The following is a 9,560-nucleotide window of genomic DNA, read 5'->3' on the forward strand; positions in this document are numbered from 1 at the left end:
GTAACTTCGAGCAGCAAAACTCCTCAATTGAGGTCTGGGAAAATTTCACGGAGTATGGTCAGTCGGGGCAAAATTAAGGAAGTTGTTCGTATCTGCAGTGTTTCACAATACTACCTTTCCCGTGAGCAGTCGAACAGACTAAACGATTGTGCCACAGACTGCGATGGAAAACTCCGCTAAAAAGTAATCCTTTACAGCCAGTGTTAGCAACAAGACGTTATGGGGGTACACGGCGTGGAAACAGATATTTAGGTGTATCTCATCCATGCTCACCACATAACCAAAATTAAACAAGTCCCGTTCCCCAGCATTTGGCCCCAATCCCTCTAAACCCATCCTGTCCAGAAACTCATCCGATTACCTTTGCAATTTTCTGAGTGTAATAGCCTTCTCCACTTCCTCTGGGAGCTCATTCCATACACGCACAACCTTCTGTGTGGGAAATGTGCCTCAGGTCGTTTGTCAATTTCAGCCCACTCACCTTAAACCTATGCTCTCGAGTTTTCAACTCACCCCAATTTGGGTAAAACACAGAAATACTCAGTTTACAACCCTTCCATAAGATCGTATCGCAGCCGTTCCGCTGCAGGGAAAGTCGTCCCAGCTTATTCCACCTCGCCCGACGGTCCAAACATTGACGAAATCATTGTCTATATATTGTCATCAATCTCACGGCGGCCGCGGCTGGTTTCTGTAGTGTAGTGGTCATCACGTTCGCCTAACACGCGAAAGGTCCCTAGTTCGAAACTGGGCAGAACCTCTTTGTTCGTCAACTGCAGCCTTTTACATGGACAAGAACGGAGCTTTCTTGCTTGCTTTCCCATCTGCAAACCTGCCTTCGAATTTGCTTGAAAGAATCTGCTCTCGTAGTGAAATGTAAGGCAACTCCATTTAATTACTGTGTAAAGCATTATAAAGTTTTTCTCCAACCTGGTTCTGATGCATATGCCATTCTGTTTGAGAGTGTCCTTGCCGCGTTCTGATCCTTCCACGAAAAGCAGTACCGCATTTGCATTCCTTGCGCAGGCGGCCCGGTTCAAAGGCAGGGAAGAAGCTGCTGCGCTGGTGTCACAGCGCACCACGGATTCCTGAACTTGTCTGTCTGTCAAATGTACCCCAAAGTCGTCTCTGAAAGGCCTCATTTGGAAGCTGTCTGTCGTTATTCAACGCGCGAGAGTTGGTACCAGATTCCTGAATCATATTTTGGGGCAGTTCGCACGTTAGTGGCTCATTCAATCAGCAACAGCAATGAAATAATTTACACTCTCAGAGGAACCTTTGAACTTGTGCTTTCATAGCGCCGCTAATATTAAGGTGCGCCCCGAGATCTAAGCCATGTTGGAACTGAAACGGAGGAATCGACAGAGAGGCTACAGAATGACATCGCATCCATTTGGTTTTCTTTAAATCACTGACGAGCAGGAAAATGTAAAAGGGGAGAGCGAGTGGGGAAGTGAGGCGGTTGCAGCTCTGGTAAAAGTCCTTCTTTGTGATTCACTCCGCAAACAGAGACTTGAAGGTGACTCAGAGGCGTGTGAGCTCTTCACATCGAGATCAAAAAGCACTCAAGGGCAGTTAGCACCTCTTCCGGAGTGGGGGTGGGGTGAGGTAATTACCTTTTGACTTCTGTTACTATGTTCAGAAACTGCCTTTTCGATTGACTTGAACAGAAACTGCATTTCCAATAAGCACCATGGAAGTTAGCAAAATTTATTGAATCGCTTCTCGTCGATTCCCGCACAGGTTTCCGACTCAGTTGGTATCCACGTGGCTCATGTCCAGGAGTGAACATCTCTGCAGCAAATTGCACGGTTAAAGTAAAAGGCACGGAAAGTGGCATCTCGAACCGGCCCCGAGATCAGAGCATGCTCACAATGTGATGTGTCGTTCTCGGATTGTAATGCGACCTCCGGTTTTAGGGTGGAGAACATTCTTTGGGACCCTTCTTCTGCAAAAGAGACACAGTGACTGAATAAATGCTGCACGGTTTGATGTGGAACACGGCCTGCTCAGCTTTGTGCATTTTCCCTGTAGTCAGGTGTGTTTCGTGTTCCGTGTAAACGTGAAAGTCGTCCTGTTTCGAGCAATGTGTGAAATCATTTAGCAAAGCAAGAATCGAAATTGTAGTAATGTCTAGCAGCTCATGGTTATTTGACCGAAGTGTCCAAGTGTCTCTGCTGTCATGATCGCGTTCGCCTCCCGCGCGGAAAATCGAAAACAGCTCTGCTGTTCCAAAGCGATTTGTGCTTTTACTGGAACCGAATGGAGACTATTATTTCATCGCTGTTGTGAAACAAAGTCCTGCGGTGACTCGACTCGTCGTTATTTGGTTTTCTGTCCAATGGGAAAATCGTTCCAATGAATTTCGGTGTCATATGTTATTGAATTTCTCCCATTTCCTTCATTTCCGTCCTGGAGTCATCAGAAGGAAAAGGTAATCTAATCGAGACTGTGAATGGTGAAATTCACTTTTTATGGCCCGTTCTTATGATGTTCTTTCTATCTCTCTTTTCAGCATTGTCTGGAAAGTGGTGGTGCACTAACGCTGCAGTATGTTTGAAAGAGTAGTTTGGAATTGCCCTGTTGTTAGTTGTGAGATTACTTTATGACTCATGCCCTCGGACTGTGACACATTTAGCATTCATGCATCTCTCTGTCTGAAAATGCATTCGGCATGCCAGTTTTGTTTGTGTTCCGTGAAAAATGCTTTCTGTTTTGCGATTCGCTCAGCACATTACGAGTTAACAGGGTTTCTGAGGTAACTTCGAGCAGCAAAACTCCTCAATTGAGGTCTGGGAAAATTTCACGGAGTATGGTCAGTCGGGGCAAAATTAAGGAAGTTGTTCGTATCTGCAGTGTTTCACAATACTACCTTTCCCGTGAGCAGTCGAACAGACTAAACGATTGTGCCACAGACTGCGATGGAAAACTCCGCTAAAAAGTAATCCTTTACAGCCAGTGTTAGCAACAAGACGTTATGGGGGTACACGGCGTGGAAACAGATATTTAGGTGTATCTCATCCATGCTCACCACATAACCAAAATTAAACAAGTCCCGTTCCCCAGCATTTGGCCCCAATCCCTCTAAACCCATCCTGTCCAGAAACTCATCCGATTACCTTTGCAATTATCTGAGTGTAATAGCCTTCTCCACTTCCTCTGGGAGCTCATTCCATACACGCACAACCTTCTGTGTGGGAAATGTGCCTCAGGTCGTTTGTCAATTTCAGCCCACTCACCTTAAACCTATGCTCTCGAGTTTTCAACTCACCCCAATTTGGGTAAAACACAGAAATACTCAGTTTACAACCCTTCCATAAGATCGTATCGCAGCCGTTCCGCTGCAGGGAAAGTCGTCCCAGCTTATTCCACCTCGCCCGACGGTCCAAACATTGACGAAATCATTGTCTATATATTGTCATCAATCTCACGGCGGCCGCGGCTGGTTTCTGTAGTGTAGTGGTCATCACGTTCGCCTAACACGCGAAAGGTCCCTAGTTCGAAACTGGGCAGAAACTGCTTTGTTCGTCAACTGCAGCCTTTTACATGGACAAGAACGGAGCTTTCTTGCTTGCTTTCCCATCTGCAAACCTGCCTTCGAATTTGCTTGAAAGAATCTGCTCTCGTAGTGAAATGTAAGGCAACTCCATTTAATTACTGTGTAAAGCATTATAAAGTTTTTCTGCAACCTGGTTCTGATGCATATGCCATTCTGTTTGAGAGTGTCCTTGCCGCGTTCTGATCCTTCCACGAAAAGCAGTACCGCATTTGCATTCCTTGCGCAGGCGGCCCGGTTCAAAGGCAGGGAAGAAGCTGCTGCGCTGGTGTCACAGCGCACCACGGATTCCTGAACTTGTCTGTCTGTCAAATGTACCCCAAAGTCGTCTCTGAAAGGCCTCATTTGGAAGCTGTCTGTCGTTATTCAACGCGCGAGAGTTGGTACCAGATTCCTGAATCATATTTTGGGGCAGTTCGCACGTTAGTGGCTCATTCAATCAGCAACAGCAATGAAATAATTTACACTCTCAGAGGAACCTTTGAACTTGTGCTTTCATAGCGCCGCTAATATTAAGGTGCGCCCCGAGATCTAAGCCATGTTGGAACTGAAACGGAGGAATCGACAGAGAGGCTACAGAATGACATCGCATCCATTTGGTTTTCTTTAAATCACTGACGAGCAGGAAAATGTAAAAGGGGAGAGCGAGTGGGGAAGTGAGGCGGTTGCAGCTCTGGTAAAAGTCCTTCTTTGTGATTCACTCCGCAAACAGAGACTTGAAGGTGACTCAGAGGCGTGTGAGCTCTTCACATCGAGATCAAAAAGCACTCAAGGGCAGTTAGCACCTCTTCCGGAGTGGGGGTGGGGTGAGGTAATTACCTTTTGACTTCTGTTACTATGTTCAGAAACTGCCTTTTCGATTGACTTGAACAGAAACTGCATTTCCAATAAGCACCATGGAAGTTAGCAAAATTTATTGAATCGCTTCTCGTCGATTCCCGCACAGGTTTCCGACTCAGTTGGTATCCACGTGGCTCATGTCCAGGAGTGAACATCTCTGCAGCAAATTGCACGGTTAAAGTAAAAGGCACGGAAAGTGGCATCTCGAACCGGCCCCGAGATCAGAGCATGCTCACAATGTGATGTGTCGTTCTCGGATTGTAATGCGACCTCCGGTTTTAGGGTGGAGAACATTCTTTGGGACCCTTCTTCTGCAAAACAGACACAGTGACTGAATAAATGCTGCACGGTTTGATGTGGAACACGGCCTGCTCAGCTTTGTGCATTTTCCCTGTAGTCAGGTGTGTTTCGTGTTCCGTGTAAACGTGAAAGTCGTCCTGTTTCGAGCAATGTGTGAAATCATTTAGCAAAGCAAGAATCGAAATTGTAGTAATGTCTAGCAGCTCATGGTTATTTGACCGAAGTGTCCAAGTGTCTCTGCTGTCATGATCGCGTTCGCCTCCCGCGCGGAAAATCGAAAACAGCTCTGCTGTTCCAAAGCGATTTGTGCTTTTACTGGAACCGAATGGAGACTATTATTTCATCGCTGTTGTGAAACAAAGTCCTGCGGTGACTCGACTCGTCGTTATTTGGTTTTCTGTCCAATGGGAAAATCGTTCCAATGAATTTCGGTGTCATATGTTATTGAATTTCTCCCATTTCCTTCATTTCCGTCCTGGAGTCATCAGAAGGAAAAGGTAATCTAATCGAGACTGTGAATGGTGAAATTCACTTTTTATGGCCCGTTCTTATGATGTTCTTTCTATCTCTCTTTTCAGCATTGTCTGGAAAGTGGTGGTGCACTAACGCTGCAGTATGTTTGAAAGAGTAGTTTGGAATTGCCCTGTTGTTAGTTGTGAGATTACTTTATGACTCATGCCCTCGGACTGTGACACATTTAGCATTCATGCATCTCTCTGTCTGAAAATGCATTCTGCATGCCAGTTTTGTTTGTGTTCCGTGAAAAATGCTTTCTGTTTTGCGATTCGCTCAGCACATTACGAGTTAACAGGGTTTCTGAGGTAACTTCGAGCAGCAAAACTCCTCAATTGAGGTCTGGGAAAATTTCACGGAGTATGGTCAGTCGGGGCAAAATTAAGGAAGTTGTTCGTATCTGCAGTGTTTCACAGTACTACCTTTCCCGTGAGCAGTCGAACAGACTAAACGATTGTGCCACAGACTGCGATGGAAAACTCCGCTAAAAAGTAATCCTTTAAAGCCAGTGTTAGCAACAAGACGTTATGGGGGTACACGGCGTGGAAACAGATATTTAGGTGTATCTCATCCATGCTCACCACATAACCAAAATTAAACAAGTCCCGTTCCCCAGCATTTGGCCCCAATCCCTCTAAACCCATCCTGTCCAGAAACTCATCCGATTACCTTTGCAATTTTCTGAGTGTAATAGCCTCCTCCACTTCCTCTGGGAGCTCATTCCATACACGCACAACCTTCTGTGTGGGAAATGTGCCTCAGGTCGTTTGTCAATTTCAGCCCACTCACCTTAAACCTATGCTCTCGAGTTTTCAACTCACCCCAATTTGGGTAAAACACAGAAATACTCAGTTTACAACCCTTCCATAAGATCATATCGCAGCCGTTCCGCTGCAGGGAAAGTCGTCCCAGCTTATTCCACCTCGCCCTCCGGTCCAAACATTGACGAAATCATTGTCTATATATTGTCATCAATTTCACGGCGACTGCGGCTGGTTTCTGTAGTGTAGTGGTCATCACGTTCGCCTAACACGCGAAAGGTCCCTAGTTCGAAACTGGGCAGAAACTGCTTTGTTCGTCAACTGCAGCCTTTTACATGGACAAGAACGGAGCTTTCTTGCTTGCTTTCCCATCTGCAAACCTGCCTTCGAATTTGCTTGAAAGAATCTGCTCTCATAGTGAAATGTAAGGCAACTCCATTTAATTACTGTGTAAAGCATTATAAAGTTTTTCTCCAACCTGGTTCTGATGCATATGCCATTATGTTTGAGAGTGTCCTTGCCGCGTTCTGATCCTTCCACGAAAAGCAGTACCGCATTTGCATTCCTTGCGCAGGCGGCCCGGTTCAAAGGCAGGGAAGAAGCTGCTGCGCTGGTGTCACAGCGCACCACGGATTCCTGAACTTGTCTGTCTGTTAAATGTACCCCAAAGTCGTCTCTGAAAGGCCTCATTTGGAAGCTGTCTGTCGTTATTCAACGCGCGAGAGTTAGTACCAGATTCCTGAATCATATTTTGGGGCAGTTCGCACGTTAGTGGCTCATTCAATCAGCAACAGCAATGAAAGAATTTACACTCTCAGAGGAACCTTTGAACTTGTGCTTTCATAGCGCCGCTAATATTAAGGTGCGCCCCGAGATCTAAGCCATGTTGGAACTGAAACGGAGGAATCGACAGAGAGGCTACAGAATGACATCGCATCCATTTGGTTTTCTTTAAATCACTGACGAGCAGGAAAATGTAAAAGGGGAGAGCGAGTGGGGAAGTGAGGCGGTTGCAGCTCTGGTAAAAGTCCTTCTTTGTGATTCACTCCGCAAACAGAGACTTGAAGGTGACTCAGAGGCGTGTGAGCTCTTCACATCGAGATCAAAAAGCACTCAAGGGCAGTTAGCACCTCTTCCGGAGTGGGGGTAGGGTGAGGTAATTACCTTTTGACTTCTGTTACTATGTTCAGAAACTGCCTTTTCGATTGACTTGAACAGAAACTGCATTTCCAATAAGCACCATGGAAGTTAGCAAAATTTATTGAATCGCTTCTCGTCGATTCCCGCACAGGTTTCCGACTCAGTTGGTATCCACGTGGCTCATGTCCAGGAGTGAACATCTCTGCAGCAAATTGCACGGTTAAAGTAAAAGGCACGGAAAGTGGCATCTCGAACCGGCCCCGAGGTCAGAGCATGCTCACAATGTGATGTGTCGTTCTCGGATTGTAATGCGACCTCCGGTTTTAGGGTGGAGAACATTCTTTGGGACCCTTCTTCTGCAAAACAGACACAGTGACTGAATAAATGCTGCACGGTTTGATGTGGAACACGGCCTGCTCAGCTTTGTGCATTTTCCCTGTAGTCAGGTGTGTTTCGTGTTCCGTGTAAACGTGAAAGTCGTCCTGTTTCGAGCAATGTGTGAAATCATTTAGCAAAGCAAGAATCGAAATTGTAGTAATGTCTAGCAGCTCATGGTTATTTGAGCCAAGTGTCCAAGTGTCTCTGCTGTCATGATCGCGTTCGCCTCCCGCGCGGAAAATCGCAAACAGCTCTACTGTTCCAAAGCGATTTGTGCTTTTACTGGAACCGAATGGAGACTATTATTTCATCGCTGTTGTGAAACAAAGTCCTGCGGTGACTCGACTCGTCGTTATTTGGTTTTCTGTCCAATGGGAAAATCGTTCCAATGAATTTCGGTGTCATATGTTATTGAATTTCTCCCATTTCCTTCATTTCCGTCCTGGAGACATCAGAAGGAAAAGGTAATCTAATCGAGACTGTGATTGGTGAAATTCTCTTTTTATGGCCCGTTCTTATGATGTTCTTTCTATCTCTCTTTTCAGCATTGTCTGGAAAGTGGTGGTGCACTAACGCTGCAGTATGTTTGAAAGAGTAGTTTGGAATTGCCCTGTTGTTAGTTGTGAGATTACTTTATGACTCATGCCCTCGGACTGTGACACATTTAGCATTCATGCATCTCTCTGTCTGAAAATGCATTCGGCATGCCAGTTTTGTTTGTGTTCCGTGAAAAATGCTTTCTGTTTTGCGATTCGCTCAGCACATCACGAGTTAACAGGGTTTCTGAGGTAACTTCGAGCAGCAAAAGTCCTCAATTGAGGTCTGGGAAAATTTCACGGAGTATGGTCAGTCGGGGCAAAATTAAGGAAGTTGTTCGTATCTGCAGTGTTTCACAGTACTACCTTTCCCGTGAGCAGTCGAACAGACTAAACGATTGTGCCACAGACTGCGATGGAAAACTCCGCTAAAAAGTAATCCTTTAAAGCCAGTGTTAGCAACAAGACGTTGTGGGGGTACACGGCGTGGAAACAGATATTTAGGTGTATCTCAACCATGCTCACCACATAAGCAAAATTAAACAAGTCCCGTTCCCCAGCATTTGGCCCCAATCCCTCTAAACCCATCCTGTCCAGAAACTCATCCGATTACCTTTGCAATTTTCTGAGTGTAATAGCCTCCTCCACTTCCTCTGGGAGCTCATTCCATACACGCACAACCTTCTGTGTGGGAAATGTGCCTCAGGTCGTTTGTCAATTTCAGCCCACTCACCTCAAACCTATGCTCTCGAGTTTTCAACTCACCCCAATTTGGGTAAAACACAGACATACTCAGTTTACAACCCTTCCATAAGATCATATCGCAGCCGTTCCGCTGCAGGGAAAGTCGTCCCAGCTTATTCCACCTCGCCCTACGGTCTAAACATTGACGAAATCATTGTCTATATATTGTCATCAATTTCACGGCGACCGCGGCTGGTTTCTGTAGTGTAGTGGTCATCACGTTCGCCTAACACGCGAAAGGTCCCTAGTTCGAAACTGGGCAGAAACTGCTTTGTTCGTCAACTGCAGCCTTTTACATGGACAAGAACGGAGCTTTCTTGCTTGCTTTCCCATCTGCAAACCTGCCTTCGAAATTGCTTGAAAGAATCTGCTCTCGTAGTGAAATGTAAGGCAACTCCATTTAATTACTGTGTAAAGCATTATAAAGTTTTTCTCCAACCTGGTTCTGATGCATATGCCATTCTGTTTGAGAGTGTCCTTGCCGCGTTCTGATCCTTCCACGAAAAGCAGTACCGCATTTGCATTCCTTGCGCAGGCGGCCCGGTTCAAAGGCAGGGAAGAAGCTGCTGCGCTGGTGTCACAGCGCACCACGGATTCCTGAACTTGTCTGTCTGTCAAATGTACCCCAAAGTCGTCTCTGAAAGGCCTCATTTGGAAGCTGTCTGTCGTTATTCAACGCGCGAGAGTTGGTACCAGATTCCTGAATCATATTTTGGGGCAGTTCGCACGTTAGTGGCTCATTCAATCAGCAACAGCAATGAAATAATTTACACTCTCAGAGGAACCTTTGAA

At 45.9% G+C, this 9,560-nt stretch overlaps 3 non-coding genes across 3 annotated transcripts; all 3 read left to right on the forward strand.

The window, feature by feature from the left end:
* Positions 1-3,445: 3,445 nt before the first annotated feature.
* On the forward strand, positions 3,446-3,518 carry trnav-aac (transfer RNA valine (anticodon AAC)). The gene has a single exon. It is a non-coding gene; the product is annotated as a tRNA-Val (tRNA).
* A 2,686-nt stretch (positions 3,519-6,204) lies between these two features.
* trnav-aac (transfer RNA valine (anticodon AAC)) lies at positions 6,205-6,277 on the forward strand. The gene has a single exon. It is a non-coding gene; the product is annotated as a tRNA-Val (tRNA).
* A 2,686-nt stretch (positions 6,278-8,963) lies between these two features.
* On the forward strand, positions 8,964-9,036 carry trnav-aac (transfer RNA valine (anticodon AAC)). Its single transcript has one exon. It is a non-coding gene; the product is annotated as a tRNA-Val (tRNA).
* The last annotated feature ends 524 nt before the right edge of the window (positions 9,037-9,560 follow it).

This window comes from Chiloscyllium punctatum, chromosome 50, assembly GCF_047496795.1.
Source record: "Chiloscyllium punctatum isolate Juve2018m chromosome 50, sChiPun1.3, whole genome shotgun sequence".
Taxonomy (NCBI): domain Eukaryota; kingdom Metazoa; phylum Chordata; class Chondrichthyes; order Orectolobiformes; family Hemiscylliidae; genus Chiloscyllium; species Chiloscyllium punctatum.